Source organism: Giraffa tippelskirchi, chromosome 8 (genome assembly GCF_054371585.1).
Source record: "Giraffa tippelskirchi isolate mGirTip1 chromosome 8, T2T-mGirTip1v1.2.pri, whole genome shotgun sequence".
Classification (NCBI taxonomy): domain Eukaryota; kingdom Metazoa; phylum Chordata; class Mammalia; order Artiodactyla; family Giraffidae; genus Giraffa; species Giraffa tippelskirchi.
This window is the reverse complement of record NC_137282.1, coordinates 164,625,643-164,650,600: the sequence shown is the minus strand read 5'-3', so window position 1 is coordinate 164,650,600 and position 24,958 is coordinate 164,625,643. Positions and strand designations below refer to the sequence as shown.

The following is a 24,958-nucleotide window of genomic DNA, read 5'->3' as shown; positions in this document are numbered from 1 at the left end:
GATGCTCACCACTCTGCTCTACCTTCTAAGGCATAAAGTTGGGGGGGGGGAAGTAGAGATTTCATAGAAAACTTTCATTCCAGTCCCTATGATGAAAAGGACATCTTTTTTTGGTGTTAGTTCTGGGAGGTCTTGTAGGTCTTCATAGAATCTCTATTTTAGCTTCTTCAGTATTAGAGGTTGGGGCATAGACTTGGATTACTTTGATATTGAATGAATTGCCATGGAAATGAACAGAGTTCATTCTGTTGTTTTTGAGACTGCAGCCAAGTACTGCATTTCACATTCTTTTGTTGACTATCAGGGCTATTCCATTTCTTCTAAGGGATTCTTGCCCACAGTAGTGGATACAATGGTCATCTGAATTAAATTCACTCATTCCCATCCTTCTTAGTTCACTTATTCCTCAAATGTCAGTGTTCACTCTTGCCATCTCCTTCTTGACCACATCTAATTTACCTGGATTCATAGACCTAACATTCCAGGTTCCTATGCAATATTGCTCTTTACAGCATCGGACTTTATTCCACCCCCAGACACACCCACAACTGTTTCTGTTTTGACTTAGCCTTTTCATTCCTTCTGGATTTATTTCTTCACTCTTCTCCAGTAGCATATTGGGCACCTACCAACTAGGGGAGTTCATTTTTCAGTGTCATATCTTTTTGTCTTTTCATATTGTGCAGCTGAATATTAAATGCCAGCTGAATTGCTAGGCAGTTAATATTCAGGAAGATCCAGGTTTTTGCCATTGTTCAGTTGCTAAGTCATGTCTGACTATTTGTGACCCCATGGACTGCAGCACGCTAGGCTTCCCTGTCCCTCACTATCTCTGGGAGTTTTCTCAAACTCATGTCTGCCGAGTGGGTAAAGCCATCCAACCACCTCATCCTCTGCTGCCCCTTCTCCTCCCATCCTCAATCTTTTCTAGCATCAGGGTCTTTTCCAATGAGTCAACTTTTCACATCAGGTGGCCAAAAGATTGGAGCTTCAGCTTCAGTCCTTCCACTTCCAATGAATATTCAGGGTTGATTCCACAAGAACTTTCTCTCCAACACATACAAATGATTAGTACACCTCAGCTAAAGAAAAAAAAAAAAACTCAACAAAAAAATCAGCCAAAGGTCTAAATGAATGTTTCTCTAAAGAAGTCATAGAGATGGTCATAAAGCACATGAAAAGATGCTCAGCGTCACTAGTTCTTTGAGAAAGGCAAATCAAATGTAGAATGAGGCATCACCTCACATTGGTCAGAATAGCCACATCAAAGACCTACAACAATAAATTCTGCAGAAGGTGTGGAGAGAAAGAAACCCTCCTACACTGTTTGTGGGAATGTAAATTGGTACACCAATTAGGGAGAACATTATGGCGGTTCTTTGAAAAACTAAACATAGAAGTACCCGGTGACCCAGCAATCCAATACCTAGAAGTAGATACAGAAAAAAAAGCAAAAATTTAAAAGACAGCTGCACTCCACAGATCATGGCAGTGCCGGGTACAACAGTCAAGACAAGGGAGCGACTTCAGTGAACAAGGACAGACAGACAGATACAGAGAATGAGGTACATATACACTGGGTACAACAGTCAAGACAGGAGGCAACTTAAGTGAGCAAGGACAGACAGATGGATCCAGAGAAACAGCCAAGACAGGGGGGCAACTTAAGTGAACAAGGACAGATGGACACAGAGAATGAGGCACATATACACAATGCAATATTGCTCAGACATAAAAAAGGATGAAATAACACCATTTCCAGTTACAGGGAAGAAACTAGAGGTGAACAAACTAAGTGAAATCACTGAGAAAGGGAAAGACAGATAATAGAGAGTATCACTTCTGTGGAATCTAAAAATGGATACAAATGAACGTCATTACAAAAGGCAAACTGATTCACAGACTCAGAAACTTATGGAAAGGTGACAAAATGGAAAGATGGCAGGGGGTGGGGGGAGTAATTAGCTGGTACAGACCAAGATTTACATGTCAAAATGGGTGTGATTGTTGTTGTTCAGTTGCTCAGTCATGTCCGAATCTTTGCAACCCCATGGACTGTAGCTGGCCAGGCTCCTTTGTCCATGAGAATCTCTAGGCAAGAATAATGGACTGGTTTGCCATTTCCTTCTACATGGGATCTTCCCAACCCAGGGATTGAGCCCAGGTCTCCTGAAAGTCTCTTGCATTGCAGGTGGATTCTTCTGCCACTGAGCGAGCAGGGAAGCCATAAAACAGGTGCTGAAGGGTTCTAACTAGTCACAAGTTTGACAGGGTTTTAAACGACATCTGTCCTCAAGAAATGTCCTGGGGTATTTCATCAGAAAAGAATTCCAAACAGGGCCAAGATTCAAGAAGCCATTTTCAAGAGGTAAATTGTACTCCGAAAGTATAAAATAATAAAAGCACATGGAAAGATACTCCACACCAATAGTTATTAAATCAATGCCAATCAAAACTACCATAAGGTATCACCTCACGCTGGTCACAATGGCCATCATCAAAATGATCTACAAAGAATAAAGATAAAATAAATAAGTAAAATAAAAGATCTGCAAAGAATATACAGAAAATGAAATCCTCCTACAATCTTTTTGAAAATGTAAATGGTGAAGCCACTATGGAAAACAGCATGGAGCTTCCAAGAAACACGAGACATAGGTATCATATGACCCTGCAATCCCACTCATGGGCTTAGGTCCAGAGAAAGTGAAGGGAAATTAGCTCAGTTGTGTCTGGCCCTTTGCAACCCCATGGACTATACAGTCCATGGAATTCACTAGGCCAGAACACTGGAGTGGGTAGCCTTTCCCTTCTCCAGGGGATCTTCCCAACCCAGGGATCAAACCCAAGTCTCCCTCATTGCAGGCGGATTCTTTACCAGCTGAGCCACAAGGGAAGCGCAGGTCCACAGAAAATCACCATTCAAAATGACACATGCCCCTTGATTTTCAGGGCAGCACTATTTCAACAGGCAAGACATGGAATCCACCAAAAGGTCCACTGACAGAATAATGAAGACTAGGGGGTACATCTATACACTGGAATACTACTCAACCATAAAATAGAATGAAATAAGGATGCTGTCAGCAGCATGGATGGACTAAGAAATCATCACAGTAAGTGAGGGAACTCAGAGAGAAAGATAAATATCGTGAGATATCACTTACAGGTGCAATCTATAAATTCATACCAATGACTTAATGTACAAAACAGACTTCAGAGCCTGAGAAAATCAAACTATGATTATCAAAAGAAAGTTAGAAAGAAGGGATAACCAAGAGTTTAGGATTAGCTATACACGCTAATATCTAACAAATTAATAATCAAATAGGACCTAGTGAATATAACAGGGAACTCTACTGAACAGACTGTAATCATCTATATGAGGGAAAAAATGGAAAAAGAATAGATATGCTTCTATGTAAAATCACATTAAGTTCCTGTACCGCTAAAACTAACAAAACAATGGAAATCAACTTGACTCCAATAGAAAATAAAAATTAAATTACCTGAAATCCATCTAGGGAACCCCAACGCCCCATCTAGGGCGACCCTATGGATTAGATATGTGATATGCTATGACATTAATATGACACGACCAAAGGTTTTCACTCAGCAGAACACAGAGCAGAAACCCATTCAAAGGTGGCTGACCTCACGTGAATGTCCCAAGATGAAGAGAAGAAAAAGGATCACAGGTGAATCAGGGCAACACCCTCAATTCAGATGTTGGGAATCTCCGAGGGGCAAGAGCAGACACAGGGTCTCCAAGTACGGGATCCGGACCCACGTGGATGGGGGGAGACCCACACAATCCCCGGATCCTGCATCTGGGGTCGAGTGACTCTTGGTTAGGACACCAGGTCTCTGCTGGCTGGACCCCTAAGGTGGAAACGAGTGGGTTCCTGGAGCCTCCTGGGATGTTAGAAAGAAGCGTAGGGTCTCCTCTCCCCACACTTGTCCCAGGGAAGTCCTCCTCTCCCGCCCTTCGGTTCTGTCTGATACCGTTTTTACAGCTGTCACGATAACGTTGAAGACACTACCTTGGTTCCATAGGCTCAGCCCTTTGTTTTCCCACTGAGGTGTTGAGAAAACACACCAGGCGCGGGGCTAGGAGAGAGGGGCAGGTCTGGTCTCTGCTGAGCAGGGACAGCCGACCGGAAGGCGATCATCATAGCAACCTCACCTGCTGCCCGTTGGTTTTCTGCCTCATCCCAGTACCCTGGAATCAACTTAGCAGGTGAACCTTCCTTCTTACTCAAACTGAATGCGCTAGAAAAGGGAAATAATTACCAGGTGGCCCACCTGAGGTGTCTCCGTGAGCCCTAGGGCAGGTGAACCTGGCAGGAGGAAAGACTAAGAGCCCTACGGCAGCCCTGACTCCTGGGAGGGCCACGGAACCCCACTCAGAGGAGGGCACGTTACCCAGAGGAGCCCACCTCAGCTCCAGACCCCAGGCCTCTGAGCACTGACATTCAGACACAGGCATGGAGTTTTCCAGGACAGAGGACAGGCCCAGTCTGCACCCAGGTGTCCACGTCCTAGTGCACACAGAACATGGTCGGTGTCAATATTCTCACACTATTTCAACAAGCAAGACATGGAATCATTGTACAAAGCACGCAGTCTTGTCTAAATATAATAAATGCAGACAGGACTTGAAAAGTCAAGGTGTTCGTCATTCAGACGTGTGACTGTTTGTGACCACATGGACGGTAGCCCTCCAGCTTCCTCTGTCCGTGGGATTCTCCAGGCAAGAATACTGGAGTCGGTTGCCATTCCCTTCTCCAGGGGATCTTCCCGATCCAGAGATCAAACCCACGTCTCCTGCACTGCATGCAGATTCTGCACCATCTCAGTCACGTTCTAGAGAGCAAAGGAGTCAGGGATCAGTGAGAGGAGGCGACAGGTCCTAGAGAGGAAAGACGTTACAGAAAGACGTCAGAGATCAGTGAAAGGCAACGTCACGTCCTAGAGAGGAAATACGTCACGGATCAGTGCGAGGCGGCGTCAGGTCCTGGAGAGGAACGATGTCACGGGAAGACGTCACGGAGCCGTGAGAGACGGCCAACGTCCTAGAGAGGAGGACCTCAGGAATCAGTGAGAGGCGACGTCAGGTCCTAGAGCGGAAAGGCGTCAGGGAGCGCCGCCTCTCACTGATCCCCGACGGCTTTCTGTGGCGTCTTTTCTCTCCGCTGCCTCTCACTGATCTCTGAGGTCTACCTCTCTAGAACGTGACGCCGCCTCTCACTGATCCCTGAGGTCGTCCTCTCTAGGACCTGACGTCGCCTCTCACTGATCCCTGAGATCGTCCTTCTTAGGACATGTCCCCGCCTCTCACTGATCCCTGATGTCTTTCCTTGACGTCTTTCCTCTCTAGGACGTGACGCCTCCTCTCACGGCTCCCTCGGGTCGTCCTCTCTAGGAAGTGACCCGCCGCTCACTGATCCTTGAAGTCGTCCTCTCTAGGACCGGACGCCGCCTCTCACTGATCCCTGAGGTCGTCCTCTCTAGGACCGGACGCCGCCTCTCACTGATCCCTGAGGTCGTCCTCTCTAGGACCGGATTCCGCCTCTCACTGATCCCTGAGGTCGTCCTCTCTAGTCCCTAACAGCGCCTCTCACAGTTCCGTGACGTCTTTCCTCTCTAGGACTTGACGCCGCCTCTCACTGATCCCTGAGGTCGTCCTCTCTAGGACCGGACGCCGCCTCTCACTGATCCCTGAGGTCGACCTCTCTAGGAACGGACACCGCCTCTCACGGTTCCGTGACATCTTTCCTCTCTAGGACTTGACGCCGCCTCTCACTGATCCCTGAGGTCGTCCTCTCTAGGACCGGACGCCGCCTCTCACTGATCCCTGAGGTCGACCTCTCTAGGAACGGACACCGCCTCTCACGGCTCCGTGACGTCTTTCCTCTCTAGGACTTGACGCCGCCTCTCACTGATCCCTGAGGTCGTCCTCTCTAGGACCGGACGCCGCCTCTCACTGATCCCTGAGGTTGACCTCTCTAGGAACGGACACCGCCTCTCACGGTTCCGTGACGTCTTTCCTCTCTAGGACTTGACGCCGCCTCTCACTGATCCCTGAGGTCGTCCTCTCTAGGACGTGACGCCGCCTCTCACTGATCCCCGAGATCGTCCTTTCTAGGACCTGTCCCCGCCTCTCACTGATCCCTGACGTCTTTCCGCGACGTCTTTCTGTAACGTCTCTCCTCTCTAGGACGTGACACCGCCTCTCACGGCTCCCTGAGGTCGTCCTCTCTAGGAACTGACCCGCCTCTCACTGATACTTGAAGTCGTCCTCTCTAGGACCTGTACCCGCCTCTCACGGATCCCTGACGTCTTTCTGTGACGTGTTTCCTCTCTAGGACGTGACACCGCCTCTCACGGCTTCATGACGTCTTTCCTCTCTAGGACTTGACGCCGCCTCTCACTGATCCTTGCGGTTGTCCTCTCTAGGACGTGATGCCGCCTCTCATGGCTCCATGACGTCTTTCCCCTCTAGGACTTGACGCCGCCTCTCACTGATCCCTGACGCCTTTCCTCTCTAGGACCTGACACCGCCTCTCACGGCTCCGTGACGTCTTTCCTCTCTAGGACTTGACGCCGCCTTTCACTGATCCCTGACGCCTTTCCTCTCTAGGACGTGACGCCGCCTCTCACTGATCCCTGAGGTCGTCCTCTCTAGGACCTGACGCTGCCTATGACCGGCCCTGACTTCTTTCCTTCTCTATGCCCTTTGACGGCCCCCTTCAGGTCCTCTCCACAGACCCCGTGCACTGCCACTCGTCCACTTATGACTCCCCACCTCAGGTCCGCTTGACTACTCCCCTCAGGGTCCTCTCCGCGTACCACCACTTCCCAGGTTCTCTCCGTGGGTCCTCCCCCACCAGGTCCTCTCATGGGCCAGAATCGGATCCCCAGCTGCTCTCGACGGCCCGCCGCTAGTCCCCTCTCGTCGCCTGCCAATGGTCCTCTCATTGGCCCACTGCTGGTCCTCACTACATCCTGACCCCGGTCCTCACTACTCCCTGACATCGGTCTTCACCATGGCACGTCTCTGGACCTCCTACGACCTGACTCTGGTCCTCGCTATGCCCTTACTCTGGACCAGACTACACGTTGATTTTGGTTCTATGTCCTGACACTTTCCCATTCAATTCCTGACACTGCTTCTCACTTTGCGGTGACTCTGGTCACTACATACTGTCTTAGTTTACTCTACATCCAGACTTCGGCCCCACTGCGGCCCTGACTCTTTGCCTCACTTGGACGTTACTCTGATCCTCACTCAGCGCTGTCTCTGGTCCTCATTTGGGCCGGACTCTAAAAGAACTGTTAAAATATGCCAAACAATACCTACATAATGAAGTTATTTCAAACACAAATACAGATCACTTCAAAGGAATTCAGAAGCACCTTGCAGATGAGATTTCCTGGAATGAACCACCACCAAAATGGGAACCAAGATTATCCTAAGTCTACAGAACCACAGAGTGCATGCCAGCAAGTTATCACAGTGTCTGAGTTCTTGAAACACCCCAAGTGCTACTTTCCTGGTTTCCCAGATTAATTCCTTGGAGTAGGACATTTGCAACAGTCCAGACAGGATGAAGAGAGGATTGTCCTCAAGGCACAGCTGGCCTTGGCAGCGGCTAGGGCAGTCCCTCTTCACTGTCTGCTCCTGCCCTTGAGTTCCAGTTGCCAGATGGGGTATGACTCGGTCTCCACCTTCCCAGGCAAGAATGCCAGGTGATCTGCCCTCTAATGGAATTCTCCAACCTTCCACTCGCTTCAAAGAGGCTGGCATGGAGAAAATCTTGGAGCATCTGATCAAGTCAGAGGACCCACAGGGGCCATCCCCAAGTCAGCCCGACAATGAGCACCAAATCTGATCCCAAAACGCCACTTCTGTACACCTGTGCTAAACTGAATCTCAGAGATAGTTTCAGGTGAGGTAAAAAGCACTGCTTTGCTAGCAAAGAGGGACACAGAAAACTCATGCCTTCAAAAACTGCCCCAAGGCAGAAGGATTTGCTTAGGAGTTTTATAGCTATGGGCTTCCCTGGTAGCTCAGCTGGTAAATAATCGGCGTGTAACACAGGAGACCCTGGTTCAATTCTTGGGTTGGGAAGACTCCCTGGAGAAGGGATAGGCTACCCACTTTAGTATTCTTGGGCTTCCCTGGTGGCTCAGCTGGTGCAGAATCCACCTGCAATACGGGAGACCTAGATTTGATCTCCAGGTTGGGAAGATGCCCTGAAGAAGGGAATGGCTACCCACTCCAGTATTCTGGTCTGGAGAATTCCATGGACTGTATCGTCCATGGGATCACAAAGAGTCGGACTGAGTGACTTGCACTTAACTGCAATGGATAAAGGGCAGAGTTGTTGTAAGGTTTAGGGTGTGTACAGGGCCTGAACTCCCTTTATCTGACCTCAGGTGGTCTCTTGGTGAGCTTCTCTGGAATGAAGAATGCTACAATTTTCCATTTTGCTGGAGAGGATGTTTACTTGGGTAAAAAGTTTAGAGATATTTTTGCGTGTATCCCTTTTGACAGAAACAGGACCCTGACCCAAGACAGAATACTTTCTTGACTGCTCTTTCCTTCTCTCTGCATCCCCTCCCTCCCCTGATTAGCACCTCTTCCAATCTGCCCATTGGAGCTCAGGGTAGGTCATGGAGCCGGGAGTCTATTCCTGACAAAGAAACAGGGGACATGGGAAAGGCTTCTGGGCCCAGGAGCCCCACAGGGTCCTGCTCGATTTCACTCCCAGGCCCTGGCCCTACACTAACTACGGCCCTGAGCTGTCCATGATGGCCTGAGCTTTCCCAAACTGTCCTCTTAACTCTCTCTCTAACTAAGGCCCTGATGCTGGTTGTAACGAACACCCTGACAATATCCCTGGGACAAACGGTCTAAAGTGTCTATTACTAAGGTCTTCAGTTTTCTCTGAGGCCCTGACACTCTCCCTAACTAAGCCCTTAACGCTGTATTTAGGTGACGGCCTGATGCGCTCCCTCTCTCAGGCACTGAAGATGCACCCCTGATGCTCTCCCTCACTTCAGGGCACTAAGGCCTTGAAGAAGTCTCTACCTGAGGGGCTGGTACTGTCTGTAACCAATTTTCTGACTCTTTCCCTAACTAACATCCTCATTTTGCCTCTAAATAACACCCTGAGACCCATCCTAATGCCCTGATGGTGTCCCTAATAGCCCTCAATATCCTTATTTTTGCCATGATCCTGTCCATAACTAAGGCCCTGAATATGTACTGAAGTAGGTCTCTGATGCTGTCCCTAACTAACACCCTGACACTGGACACAACTATGAACCTGACGCTAGCCCTATTAAGGTCTGAGATGCTGCTAAGTAACAGCCTGAACTTGAAGGCCCTCAAGTTATCTCTAACTGAAGCCTTGAAACTGTCTTTAACTAAGCCCCAGACACTGTCCCTACCTAAAGCCTGAACTATACTTTATGAAGGCCCTAAGCCTGTCCCTAACTCTGACACTGCCCCTAATTGAGGCCGTGATACTGCCCTTTATAGCCTAAGCTGTCACAAAATAACACCCCGATCATATTACTAAGGCCCTGACTATGTCCCTAAGAAAGTCACTGAAGTGCATCTAACTAACAGCCTGAACTAACTCTTACTCAAGCCATGAAGTTATCTCTGAGGTCCTAACAAGGTCCCTAATTAAGGCCCTGTTGCTGGCCCTAACTAATGTCTTACTGCTGAATCTGAGTCCCTGATGCTCTTCCTGTTAGCTTCTGTCCTACCAACAGAGTTTTGCCAAGAAAACACACTGGTCATAGCAAACACCCTCCTCCAACAACACAACAGAAGACTCTACAGTCAATACTGAAATCAGATTGATTATATCCTTTGCAGCCAAAGATGGAGAAGCTCTATACAATCAGGAAAAACAAGAATGGGAGCTCAGATCATAAACTGAGTCATAAGACTGTAGCTCAGATCATCAACTCCTTATTGCCAAATACAGACTTAAATTTAAGAAAGTAGGGAAAACCACTAGACATTCAGGTCAGCAGTGACCACAGGACTAGGAAATGCCAAAGAATGTTCAAGTTCAGTACAGTTCAGTTCAGTCGCTCAGTCGTGTCTGATTCTTTGAGGTAGTTTGAGCATTCTTTGGCATTGCCTTTCTTTGGGATTGGAATGAAAACTGACATTTTCCAGTCCTGTGGCCACTGCTGAGTTTTCCAAATTTGCTGACATATTGAGTGCAGCACTTTCACAGCATCATCTTTTAGGATTTGAAATAGCTCAACTGGACTTCTATCACAATTGCACTCATCTCACATGCTAGCAAAGTAATGCTCAAAATTCTGTAACCCAGGCTTCAACAGTACATGAACCATGAATGTCCAGATGTTCAAGCAGAATTTGGAAAAGGTAGAGGAACCAGAGATCAAATTGCCAACATCTGCTGGATCATCAAAAAAGCAAGAGAGTTCCAGAAAGATATCTACTTCTGCTTTATTGACTACACCAAAGCCTTTGACTGTGCAGATCACAACAAACTGTGGAAAATTCTTAAACAGATGGGAATACCAGGCCACCTGACCTGCCTCCTGAGAAATCTGTATGCAGGTCAAGAATTAACAGTTAGAACTGCACATGGAACAACAGACTGGTTCCAAATCAGGAAAGGAGTATGTCAAGGCTGTATATCGTCACCTGGCTTATTTAACTTCTCTGCAGAGTACATCATGCGAAATGCCAGGCTGGATGAAGCACAAGCTGGAATCAAGATTGCCGGGAGAAGTAACAATAACCTCAGATACCTAACGACACCACCCTTATGGCAGAAAGCAAAGAAGAACTAAAGAGCCTCTTGATGAATGTGAAAGAGGAGAGTGAAAAAGCTGGCTTAAAACTCAACATTGAGAAAAATAAGATCGTAGCATCTGGTCCCACCACTTCATTGCAAATAGATGGGGAAACAATGGAAACTGTGAGAGACTTCATTTTCTTGGGCTCCAAAATCACTGCACATGGTGACTGCAGCCATGAAATTCAAAGATGCTTGCTCCTTGGAAGAAAAGTTATGACCAACATAGACAGCATATTAAAAAGTGGAGACGTTACTTTCCCAACAAAAGTCTGTCTAGTCAAAGCTATGGTTTTTCCAGTAGTCATGTGTGGATGTGAAAGTTGGACCATAAAGAAAGCTGAGCACTGAAAAATTGATGCTTTCAACTGCAGTGTTGGAGAAGACTCTTGAGAGTCCCTTGGACTGCAAGGAGATCCAACCAGTCCATCCTAAAGGAAATCAGTCCTGAATAGTCATTGGAAGGATAGATGCTGAAGCTGAAGCTCCAATACTTTGGCCACCTGTTGCAAAGAACTGACTCATTAGAAAAGACCCTGATGCTGGGAAAGATTGAAGGCAGGAGAAGGGGATTATAGAGGATGAGATGGTTGGATGGCATCACTGACTCGATGGACATGAGTTTGAGCAAACTCTGGGAGTTGGTGATGGACAGGGAAGCCTGGGCTGCTGCAGTCCATGGGGTCACAAAGTGTTGGACATGACTGAGTGACTGAACTGAACTGAAGCTCTTCCTAACTAAGGTCTTGATGATGACTCTACCTAAGGCCCAGACACTGTCATTAATAACCTAACTCTTTCCATATATAACACCCTAATTGTGGCCCTAACTCATGACTTGACAATGGTCCTGTTTCTCTGATCCTGTTCCTTCGTAAGGTTAAGAACCTCCTCCTCACAAAGGCCCTGACACTGTCAATAATAATGACCTGACTTTTTCCCTAAGTAACACCCTGATTTTGTCACTAACTAATGCCCTGACACTGGTTCTAACTACAGCCCTGACGCTGGTCCTATTGAAAGCCCTGAGATATCCCTAAGGAACAACCTTTCCTGAAGTCTTGACACTGTCCCTAGCTTAGGCCTTGATGCTGCCCCTTATAGTCTATGCTGTCACTAAATATCCCTCTGAATCTGTCCATAACCAAGGCCCTGAATATGTCCCTAATAAAGTCTCTGAAGTGTCCCTAATGAACAGCCTTAACTGACTCTTGCTAAGGCCATCAAGTTATCTCTGAGGTCCTGACACTGTCTCTTAGGCCCTGATGCTGGCTCTAACTAATGGCCTGACGCTGACCCTTACTAAGTCCTTGCCCAGGAGTTGTCCTGGCTGCTGGACAGCTTTCTGTTTTCATCTCTCTCCAGCTGCCTGCCATTGGCCAGTCTAAGATTCTGTGATGTGGTTGGTCCCACATAGGATGTGCCTGAGGAGGCTTACCTACCGGAGGATGGTCATGGCCATTCTACCCTCCAAGGGACAGTGGTTCAGGGTGGGAATCTCTCAGCCAGTGTCTGACCTCAGGTTCTGTGTCCCTATTTGTTGTAAAACCCTTGGAGTTACTTCAGTAACATTTTTAAGTGGGTCTCCCCCTTGGCATATTTATAAGATAAATTTTTACTGAATTAAAATTCAGGAACAACATTAGAATGAGCAGGAAGACAAAGGACACCCCCAGTGATCTATTACTTGGAGGATTTTACAATTCTCATGAGAAAACACTCACTCTCCTCACCCTCTAGGCATCAGCACGAGGTAGGAATCATCTGCATTCTTTATTTATCCCTCTGAATCTTTCAGAACCTTTCCTTCAGGAGAAATCTCTGGGCTCTTCAGGAACTGTGAGTGGTGATGTCAGGTAGATCTGAAACTGAAAAGCAGAGGAAAAGAGAAGGTAAGGAGATCAGAGTTCTTGATGGAGAAGCAGGGGCATCCATGTTCAATCTCAGCCTGTTGAGTCTGAGTTAGGATCCAGGGAACGTAAGGACCACCAGGACCTGGCCCCCTGGCCTTGTCACCTGGTGTGGGGACTGGAGACACCCAAACTGCCCTGGCCACTTTCAGAGAAATGAAGAAGGTGGGAGAACACCACGGGAGCCACATTGGAAAAGGTCACTGCTATGAAGTAAGATGCACTTTTCAAGACAGTGAAGGATGATCCCTTGGTTCTCAAAGACTTGCAAAGATTCTGTGTTCTTCTGGAGACATGGTGAAGCCTCCAGTCTTTGAGGGCAGTGATGAGAAGGAACTGTGCTCAAAACCATCCAGCACTCACTCCTTGAGGGTGCTGAGGATGACCAGTGTCCAGCCCAAGGGTGTTGTGGGCCTGAAACCCCCTTATCACCTGGGACGGGAGGGGTCCCACGTGCACCCCCTGAGCCAGCGGGGTCTCGGCTTGTAGGCTACAGACCTTTATCAGGTGCATGATCTGCAAACTTCTTGTGCCATTTTGGATGGTGGATCTTTTTCTTACTCCTTTTGTGCACAACAACTTTTGTTTTGAAGAAGTCTAATTCATCTCTTTTGTTGTTTGTGGTTTTGGTAGCAGATCTAAGAAATCATGGCCAAATCCAATGTCGTGAAGTTTTTCTCTCATGTTTTCTTCTATGGGGTGTATAATTTTGGTTCTTACATCTAGGCTTTTGATCCATTTCGAGTTGATTTTGTATAGTGAGGGAAGTAGGGGTCCAACTTTGTTCTTTTGCATGTGGGATCTGGTTGTCCCAGCACCTGTACTAATTGTTGGGGAAAATATTTGCAAATGATGCCACCAAAAAGGTCTAATTTCCAAAACACACAAACAACACATGCATCTCAAAAAAAAATTTAAAAATGGGCAGGTCTAAATAGACATTTCTCCAAAGAAGACATACAGATGATCAACAGGCACATAAACCAGAATTGAAAGAGACGTGTGTACCCCAATGTTCATTGCAGCACTGTTTACAATAGCCAGGAAATGGAAGCAACCTAGATGTCCATCAGCAGATGAATGGATAAGGAAGCTGTGGTACATATACACAATGGAGTATTACTCAGCCATTAAAAAAATACATTTGAATCAGTTCTATTGAGATGGATGAAACTGGAGCCCATTATACAGAGTGAAGTAAGCCAGGAAGAAAAACACCAATACAGTATACTAATGCATATATATGGAATTTGAAAGATGGTAACGATAACCCTATATGCGAGACAGAATAAGAGACACAGATGCACAGAACAGTCTTATGGACTCTGAGGGAGAAGGTGAGGGTGGGACGTTCTGAGACAATAGCATTGAAACATGGATATTATCATATGTGAAACAGAACACCATTCCAGGTTCGATGCATGAGACAAATGCTCAGGGCTGGGGCAATGGGATGACCCAGAGGGATGGGATGGGGACGGAGGTGGGAGGTGGGTTCAGGATGGGGAACATATGTAAACCCATGGCTGATTCATGTCAATGTATGGCAAAAACCACTACAATACTGTAAAGTAATTAGCCCCCAACTAAAATAAATAAATTTATTAAAAAAAAAAAAAAAGAAAAACAACAGGCACATAAAAAGACACTTCACACCGCTAATTATTAAAGCAATGCAAATCAAAACCACAATGAGGTATCACCTCATAGTCATCAGAATGGCATCGATAAAATGTCTACAAATAACAAATGCTGGTGAGGGGGTGGAGTAAACGAAATCTCCTACACTGTTGGTGGGAACTGATGCAGCCACTGTGGAAAACAGTATGGAGGATCCTCAAAAAACTAAAAAGTTGCCATATGAATTAGCAATCCCACTCCTGGGCCTATATCCAGACAAAGCTATAATTCGAAAAGATACAGTCACCACTATGTTCATAGCAGCACTATTCACAACAGCAAAGATGTGAAAGCAACCTACCTGTCCAACAACTGATGAATGGATAAAGATGTGTGTGTGTGGCTGTTGGGTGTGTGTGTGTGTGTGTGTGTGTATAGTCCATGGGGTCGCAAAGAGTCGGACACAACTAAGCAACTTCACTTCACTTCATATATGAGTATCTCCCATGCACATGAGGTACACACATTATTTAACTTATTTGTGCAACCATGTGAAAGTAATTAACATCACAAAAGTGCATACTTAAAATGAATTAAATGGTTAATGCCACATTTTGTATTTTTAATGACAACAAGAAAAAAGTGTAGTGGTCATAATTGTTATAACATAAATGAATATTAAAAACGTCCTTAGTGAGAAAAGCCATACCATAAAAGGCCACCCAGATCCCATATTCATCTTACCAGCTTTAAATCCATCAAGGCTGTCCAAATGAGGGGAAAATTCAGTAATAGTTCCAGGAAAAGAAAACTGGACCAGGATGGAAAAAGGTATCTTCACACAGTTGGGGTAGCAGGTGACAGTGGAAGTGGGCCTGTGTATTAAACCATAACACAGAATTCATGCTTGCCTCATGGGGGGGCTAGGTGTTGGTTCCTCAGGAGAGTGTCACTGTTTTGGGTAAAACACACTGAACATTCTGTGTGCATTTGCAAATATGAGTACTTTTTGCCATTATTAAAAGCTTTCTGTACATTTAAAATTAATGGAAAGAGAGTTACTTTTCAAAACAACCATGACAATACCATTCAAGAACTCAGGCAAGACAGGCATCAGACTTTGTTATAGAGGCCAAGACTTACCAAACCAAGTTCAACCACAGTTGTGACACTTATTTCCCTTGTAGGAGTCCATGTGGTATTAGTATTAAGAGGCATCGTGGGAAAAGGGTGTTAGTAGCCACTAAGTCGTGGGTCCTGTGGATGATCTGGATTGCAGGAGAAACAGTGAGATTTTAGCTTCACAATCTTTTACATTATTTCATAAAATATGTTAAAAGACAAATTCAGCAAAAAAAAAATGGAATACACACAAATCAATTTTGTTTCTATACATGAATAACAAACCATCAAAAAGAATAAGGAAACAATCACATTCACAATTCAAGAAAAAAAAACTATCTAGGAATAAATTTAACCAAAGACATAAAAGACCTATAATCAGAAAACTATAGGGTATTGATAAAGAAATTGAGAACAGAAAAGAAAAATATCCTATACTCATGCATCAGGAAAAATATTTTTAAAATTTTTCTACTGAGCCCAAGAGCCTAGCAGTCCATGCTCCACAGCAAGAGAGGCCACTTCCAAGGGAAGCCCACACACCGTAACTAGGAGCAGCCCCACGACCACAACTAGAAATGGCCCATGCACAACAAAGACCCAGTGCAGCCAAAAATAAAAATAAAACAAAAAGTAACTTTTAATAAAAGTCTATCAACAAAAGAAAAAATAATGTGGACTTTATAAAATTAAAAATTTCTACTCTATGGAAGACCTTATTGAGAAAACCAACAGACGGAGCACACCCTGTATGTATGCTCAGTTACTTCAGTCATGTCTGACTCTGTGACCCTATGGACTGTAACCTGCCAGGCTCCTCTGTCCATGGGGTTCTCCAGGCAAGAGTGAGTCGCCACACCCTCCTCCAGGGGATCCTCCCAGCCAAGGGGTCAAACCCGCATCTCCCACGTCTCCTGTATTTGCAAGTGGATTCTTTATCACTAGTGCCATTTCCAAAACACATATCTGAAAAAGGATCTGACTCAAATTATACCAAACGACCTCTTTAAAATTTGGTGAAGACTGAAATACACACCTGGTCAAAGAAGGTAGATAGTAAGTAAGCATGCAAGAGTACACTCAAGATGCTGGTGGAATGCATGTACAGTCAACTTTGGAAGACAGTTTGGCACTTTTCTCCAAATCTAAACAGTCTCACCTCAGGATCCAAGAAGTGTATCTCTTGTATTTAGACACCTGCTTTGCAAAACTGTGAAATAAAAACTAGCATCAAGTAATGTACGAGTGCTCTAGTCATAATAGTTAAAAACTTAAAGATATCAGAACATCCTGCCATAGACGCATTCATAAGTAAATCAGGACACAGACATGTCAAGGGGAGCACAATACAGCACACCCAGAATATGCGCATTTGACAAAAGGGTTATTTTGGGCTGATTAATTTTTAAAAAACAGCAGCACCGGGAGAATCTTGGAAAACCAAGTAGAAATGCCATTTTATGAAGCAGATTTACATTTATTAAGGATATCTCCATCTGTAAGGGTGTGTCCCTCTCTGGGACGGGAACTGGATGATGACTAAATATCAAGAAAAGCTTGTCTAAGCTGGATGTTAATCTGCAAAACCACCATACTCTTATTTACTGTGATTCACATAATAAATGCCCTTAAATGGCTTCTTCCATTCCCTAACCTCCTCCTTTCATTCTTAGTTGATGACAGCGTTTAAGGTAAAGTCTTGGACCATTTCTTGGACCAGTCTTGGAATGCAAAAGTCAAGAGGCATCAGAAGTAACAGGCAAACTTGGCCTTGGAGTACAAAATGAAGCAGGGCAAAGGCTAACAGAGTTTTGCCAAGAGAAGGCACTGGTAATAGCAAACACCCTCTTCCAACAACATAAGAGAAGACTCTACATATGGACATCTCCAAGATGGTCAACACCGAAATCAGACTGATTATATTCTTTGCAGCCAAAGATGGAGAACCTCTATACAGTCAGCAAAAACACAAATGGGAGCTGATTGGAGCCCAGATCATGAACTCCTTACTGCAAAATTCAGACTTAAATTGAAGAAAGTAGGGAAAATCACTAGACCATTCAGGTATGACATACATTAAATCCCTATGATTATCCAGTGGAAGTGACAAGTAGATTTAAGGCATTAGATCTGATAGACAGAGTGCCTGAAGAACTATGAATGGAGGCTCGTGACATTGTACAGGAGGCAATGATCAAGACCACCCCCAAGAAGAAGAAATGGAAAAAGGAAAAATGGTTGTCTGAGGAGGTCTTACAAATAGCTGAGGAAAGCAGAAAAGCTCAAGGCAAAGGAGAAAGGAAAGATATACCCATTTGAATGCAGAGTTCTAAAGAATACCAAGGAAAGATAAGAAAGCCTTCCTCAGTGATCAATGCAAAGAAATAGAGGAAAACAATAGAATGGGAAAGACTAGAGACCTCTTCAAGAAAATAAGAGATACCAAGGGAATATTTCATGCAAAGATGGGCACAATAAAGGACAGAAGTGGTATGGACCTCACAGAAGCAGAAGATATTAAGAAGAGGTGGCAAGAATACACAGAAGAACTATACAAAAAAAGATCTTAATGACCCAGATAACCACGATGGTGTGATCACTCACCTAGAGCCAGATATTCTGGAATGGGAAGTCAAGGGGGCCTTAGGAAGCATAACTACAAACATAGCTACTGGAGGTGATGCAATTCCAATTGAGCTATTTCAAATCCTAAAAGATGATGCTGTGAAAGTGCCACACTCTATATGCCAGAAAATTTGGAAAACTCAGCAGTGGCCACAGGACTAGAAAAGGTCAGTTTTCATTCCAATCCCAAAGAAGAGCAATGCCAAAGAATGTTCAAACTACTGTACAATTGCACTCATCTCACACACTAGCAAAGTAATGCTCAAAATTCTCTAAGCCAGGCTTAAACAGTACATGAACCATGAATGTCCAGATGTTCAAGCTGGATTTAGAAAAGGAAGAGGAACCAGAGATCTAATTGCCAACATCTGCTGGATCATAGAAAAAATAACAGAATTCCAGAAAAACATCTACTTCTGCTTTATTGATTATGCTAAAGCCTTTTACTGTGTAGATCACAACAAACTGTGGAAAATTCTTAAAGAGATGGGAATACCAGACCACCTGACCTGCCTCCTGAGAAATCTGTATGCAGGTCGAGAAGCAAAAGTTAGAATTGGACAAGAGGGACTGGTTCCAAATTGGGAAAGGAGTACATCAAGACTGTATATTGCTACCCTGTTTATTTAACTTATATGCAGAGTACATCATGTGAAATGCTGGGCTGGATGAAAGACAAGCTGGAATCAAGGCTGCTGGGAGAAATATCAATAACCTCAGGTACACAAATGACACAACCCTTATGGCAGAACATGAAGAGGAACTGAAGAGTCTCTTGATGAAAGTGAGAGAAGAGAGTGAAAAAGTAGACTTAAAACTCAACATTCAAAAAACTAAGATCATGTCATCTGGTCCCATCACTTCATGGCAAATAGATGGGGAAACAATTGAAACAGTGAGAGACTTTATTTTGGGAGGCTCCAAAATCACTGCACATGGTGACTGCAGCCATGAAATTCAAAGATGCTTGCTCCTTGGAAGAAAAGTTATGACCAACCTAGACGGCATGTTAAAAAGCAGAGACATTACTTTGCCAACAAAGGTCCGTCTATGGTCTTTCCAGTAGTCATGTATGGATGTGAGAGTTGGACTAAAAGAAAGCTGAGCGCTGAAGAATTGATTCTTTTGAACTGTGGTGTTGGAGAATACTCTTGAGAGTCCCTTGGACTGCAAGAAGATCCAACCAGTCCATCCTAAAGGAAATCAGCCCTGAGTATTCATTGGAAGGACAGATGCTAAAGCTGAAACTCCAACACATTAGCCACCTGATGCGAAGAACTGACTCATCTGAAAAAACCCTGATGCTGGGAAGGATTGAAGGCAGGAGAAGGGGACGACAGAGGATGAGATGGTTGGATGGCATCACTGACTCGATGGACATTAGTTTGAGCCAGCTCTGGGAGTTGGTGACGGACTGGGAAGCCTAGTGTGCTGCAGTCCATGGGGTTGTAAACAGTTTGTCTCAACTGAGTGACTGAACTGAACTGAACTGAACTTGCACCATTTCAGGAAATGACTCAGTTTTCAAGGTATCTTTCAAGTATACACGAATGCATGGCATATATTAAACCTCCAACTGTTTTTCTCCAGTTCATCTCCCTTTCATTATGAGGATCTCAATGAAGAACATCGAAGGGTAGGGGGAAAATTATCTTTCCTCTCATATAATGCAATACAATAGTATTCATAGATACAAAGGAATGAACCACCAACCCATTTATTAAAAAAGCATGAATCTAACACTTACATTACTAAGTGAAGAAATCAGCCTCAAGTGCTACACACTGTACAAACTTATCAGACATTCTAGAAAAGGCAAAACAGACATGATAAACAGTTTATGAAATATGTGGGTGAAATATTTCATATGGTATTGTAGTGATGAATACCTGCCACTATGCATTTGTCTAAACACATATATTTTTGTTTTTAGAATCCAACAAGTAAATTATTACCTATTCAAATTTATTTATTTATAGTATGGGAGTGTCAAAGACTGGAATGCAGAATTTAACAAAGAATCTAACTGATGGAGAAATGTATGAAAAACTTCAGGACTTCCCTGGTGGTGCAGTGGTTAAGACTCCACGTTGCCAATGCAGGAAAGGTGGGTTCAATTACTGATCAGGGACCTAAAATCCCACATGCCATATAGCACAGCCAAGAGATTTTTTTAAAAAAGAAGAAAAAGAAAGAACCCACTCTTGGTGGTAGGACAAAATGAGCTGACCTAAGTTCACTGTGGAAATGAATAGGATCTGCAGGCCAAAGGCAAAGTGTACCATGCATAAACAATGGACTCTGTAAGTTCTTTCCTATGGGAGGTGGAGCTAACAGGACTGGAACTACTGTATCAGTCATCGAACGGAACAGGCACTGGACTTGATAAATGACAAGTAGTGGGAGCTGGGTTTCTTACCCCTGGAGTGGGAAGTTACAGGCAGACAAAGGGAGAAGGTTACAATACCTGTGTCATAACAGGTCAGGTAGGAGACATAATTATAAACTATCTTTAGCCTAATACAGAAACACATAGCTCCCTGTGAAAATCTTCGTAACTGTGTGTATGCATAGTCTGGGATACATGCATATGTATTTTCATGCATTGTCTGCTGAGAACAGTAAGTTACCACATGCAAGTTTTTATTACCATTCTCTAATAAAAAGGAATAAGGGTTCTTTAAATATGTGGCTGATACTAGGACTGAGACAGTAAATATGTAAAGCAAGATCATCTTAAAATATGAGAAAGAAGTACCAAAAAACCCCATGAAAGCTGAATTATGTAAAATAAAAACAGGAGAGCATGGAAAAAGCTCTCAATAGCCAAAGCAAGAATAAACTAAGCAGTCTAATAACGTAATGCTGGATTATAACCAAACGTTTAAAATAATTTTCATGTGTCCAAACTGGTTTAAAAAAAAGTTACATAGGTTTTATCAGTAGTGTTGAATAAAAATCTCTATGCAGAAAGATTCTAACAATTGATACAGACACTCAGCTGTCCATCAAGTATGTGAAGCTAACTCCCCTCTCTCCTCCGTAATAAGGCACACAGGATGGACATGGGGAAAACCGACAATAAAGACAAATTACAAAGGTTGGCAAAAATGTACAGAAATTGGAACTCCAACTTTACTTGTGGAGATGTAAAATGGTGCAATCATGTGTGTAAAACTTCAGTAATTTCTCAAAAATATAGAAATGTAATTATCATACATTTTGGAAGCTCCACTTCTAGACATACATACAAAGAATTTAAAACAGGTGTTCAAATATAAAGCTGTACACCAATATTCATAGCAGCACTGTTCTCAACAGCCCAAGGTAAAAATAATGAAAACATCCACCAACAGGTGAATGAATAAGCAAAATAAGGTAGATCCGTCCATAAGATGCATTCCTCTGCCATATAAAGGAATATAGTAAAATAGAGAAGCAGCTTCAGAAAACAGTAGGGGGTTCCTCAAAAACAAACACAGAGTTAACACAGAATCCATCAATTCCAGTCCAGGGAATACACCCAACATATTTAAAACCAAGAACTGGAACAGATATCGTATCCCATATTCACAGAAGCGTTATTCACAGTAGCCAAAAGGTGGAAGCAACACGAGCGTTCCACAGATGAATGGATAAGCACAGTGTAGTAGATACACAACGGAACATGATTCAACCTTTAAAAACAAGACAACTCTCACACATACTCTAACGTGAATGAACCTTCAAGTCATCATGTGAAGTTGAAACAAGGCTGACACAAAAGGAAAAATGTGCTATGATTCCACCAGTACGAGATATCCATATTAAGACAAATTCCAGGTAGAATAAGGTAGCCAGGGATTGAGGGTGGTGATTGTTTAATGGTTACAGCGTCACTTCGGGGAAAGAAAAAGATTCTGGAGATAAATGGTGAGGATATTTTTACAACGTGAGTGCAGCTAATGCTAGAGAAGTGCATACTTAAAATGACTCAGATGATAAATATTATATGTTTGTAATCACAATTAAAAATGATACAGGTTACAACATGGAAAAGCACTGAAAACATCCTCAGTGAAAGAAGCCACACAGAAAAAGCCATGCAGATCATAGTCATCTTGTCATTTTAAATCCACGGAAGTTTTTAACATGAGGGAAAGCCCCAGTGGTGGTCCGAGAAAAAGAAAACTGCATTAGAATGGAGAAAGACATTTGCACAAAGTTTGGGCAGCTGATGGAAGTTGAAGTGGTCCTATGGATAGGATTGTAATGTGGACACCATAACTATCCCCCATTTGGGGGTTATGGGCTGGTTCCCTGGGAAAGTGACCCTGTTTTGGGTAAAACACATTGCATTTTTTGGTGTGAATATAGAAAACTTTGTACCACTATTTAAACTTGACACTTTTGAAATTTTACTAGAAAATAAATTACTTTTCCATACAACCATGTAAGTCACATGCCAGAAAATCAGAGATGGCATCAAACATTGCAATAGAGTCCAAGCCTTAACCAAACCAAATTCAACTAAAGTAGTGATGCTAACTGCCTTGCAGTAGTCCACATGGTATTAAAGGTCGCCATAGGAAGAGTAGCCACCATGCCTTGGGTGCTGTGGATGGCCCTGATGGAACTGAAACTATGAGATGTCTGAATTCTAGTTTTCCATGTAACACCACACCAAAGCAACTGGCAGAACTATAAAGTGAATTCAGGGACTTCCCTGGCAGTCCAGTGGTGAAGGTTCTGCACATCCACTGCAGGGGATATGGGTTTGATCCTTGGTCAGGAAACTAAGGTCCAACATGCTGAGTTGCATGGCCAAAAAATAAACCAGTAGAACTGCAAGATCATGTGTGATTCTCTACACTAATAATGAACTATCAGAAAGAGAAATTAAGAAAATAACCCCCTGTACAATTGCATCCCCCCAAAACTAGAAATTTAACCAAGGACTTGAAAGAACTGCAAGCTAAAAAATGCAAGATACAGTGCTCAATTAAACTGAACAATATGAAAAGATATCCCATGCTCATGGGTGACAATACTGTTAAAATCTCCATTCTAACCAAAGTAACGTACACATTCATACAATCACTACCAACATCTCATTGACATTTCTCACAGAAACAAAAACAATGTTAACATCTGTGTGGAACCACAAAGGACCCAGAAGAGCCAAAGTGACCCTGAGAAAGGAGAACAGGCTGGCAGCACCTCCATCCCCGACTTCAATCTACATTACACACCTACAGGCACCACAAGTCGTGTGAAACTGTATCAGAAACAGGCACAGATACCAGAAAGCCCAGAAATAAATTGATTACCAATTTATTTTACAATTGCATCAAACATTGCAATAGAGTCCAAGACTTGTAAATTGTAATCAATTTACAAGGAAGGAGCTAAGAACATACACCCAGGAAAGGACAGTCCCCTCAACAAACTGTGCTGGGAAAAACGGACACCACACACCAAGGAGCAACACTGGACACCATTCTATACCACAGACAAAAACTGACTAAAAACCCACAACTTTCCACATCAAGCCCTAACTGTCCTGGGTCCTCTGAAGACAGACACTCAGAAACAGCCACACGCAGAAAGTTTCTTCCCAATTTTCCTCACCTTTTCCTTCAGCGGCACCACCTCCCTGCAGGTCCTGAGGAAACCAGACTCCTGTCAGACTCAACTGAACCCCACAATGTACCAAAGACAAAGCCCCAGCAGGTCCTGAGGAAACCAGACTCCCGTCAGACTCGACTGAACCCCACAATGTACCAAAGACGAAGCCCTAGCAGGTCCTGAGGAAACCAGGCTCCTGTCAGCCTGAACTGAACCCCACAATGTCCCAAAGCCAAAGCCCTAATGGGTCCTGAGGGGCCAGACTCCCATCACCCTGGATTGAACCCCAAAATGTATCAAAGCTGAAACCCCAGTGGGTCCTGAGGAGACGAGACTCCCTTCAGCCTGAACTGAACCCCACAACGTCCCAAAGCTGAAACCCCAATGGGTCCTGAGGAGACCAGACCCCTGTCAGCAGCCACACGCAGCCAGGTGCTCAGCCAGAGCGGAAATTCCGCTTGGAGTGGGAGTGGGTCAGGGAGGCGGGCTCCTCGCTCCCTGCCAGCCAATGAGAACTGCAGATCAAGCCTCCCGCACTCGCGCAGGCACAGGAAAGTGGAGACTCCGCCCCTCAGGGCAGTTCTGCTAGGCCCATTAAACTATGGAAATTCAAACTGAAATATTGCCAATATCCAAAACTTCTCCAAAATAGTTAAGGAATAATTAACTTGACACTGTATAGAATGAAATGTAGTCACCAAATTCACTCAAATTTATTAACAGACATTTAAATTTTGAAACTATCAAAATTGTGGACATAAACATAGAAAATCTACATGACCCTGGGTTTGGCCTGTATATCATGAGCTTTGAGTTTTAACACACAAGCTGTCAGTCCACAAAAGAAAACTATTGTGGACTTTATAGAAATAAAGATGTCTATTCTGAAAGACCTCATTTGGAAAATCAAAATACAAGCCACAAACTGGGAGAAAAATATTTGCAAAATTCATATCTGATACAGGATTTGGACACAAAATAGACAAAGACCTCTTGAACAACCCTATAAACAATAAGTAAAGATCTGAACAGATACCCAGCCAAAAAAACTTATGCAGATAGTACAAAACAGAAACGTGCTCAACATCATACACCATTAGGGAATTACAAATTAAAGTCACGAGCTATCACACTACACATATTAGGACTGCTAAACTCTAAATATATGACAATACCAACTGCTGGAGGCTGAGGACTAGCAGGAACGCTCCCTCA

General features: G+C 44.0%; 1 long non-coding RNA gene across 1 annotated transcript; it reads right to left on the bottom strand.

The window, feature by feature from the left end:
* Nucleotides 1-12,613: 12,613 nt before the first annotated feature.
* Nucleotides 12,614-24,203, bottom strand: LOC145517648 (uncharacterized). Its single transcript, XR_014062230.1, has 8 exons — nucleotides 24,150-24,203; nucleotides 23,747-23,851; nucleotides 19,884-19,942; nucleotides 16,548-16,721; nucleotides 15,533-15,657; nucleotides 15,134-15,264; nucleotides 13,268-13,592; nucleotides 12,614-12,727 (listed from the first exon to the last, which is right to left on the bottom strand). It is a non-coding gene; the product is annotated as an uncharacterized LOC145517648 (long non-coding RNA).
* Nucleotides 24,204-24,958: the final 755 nt, after the last annotated feature.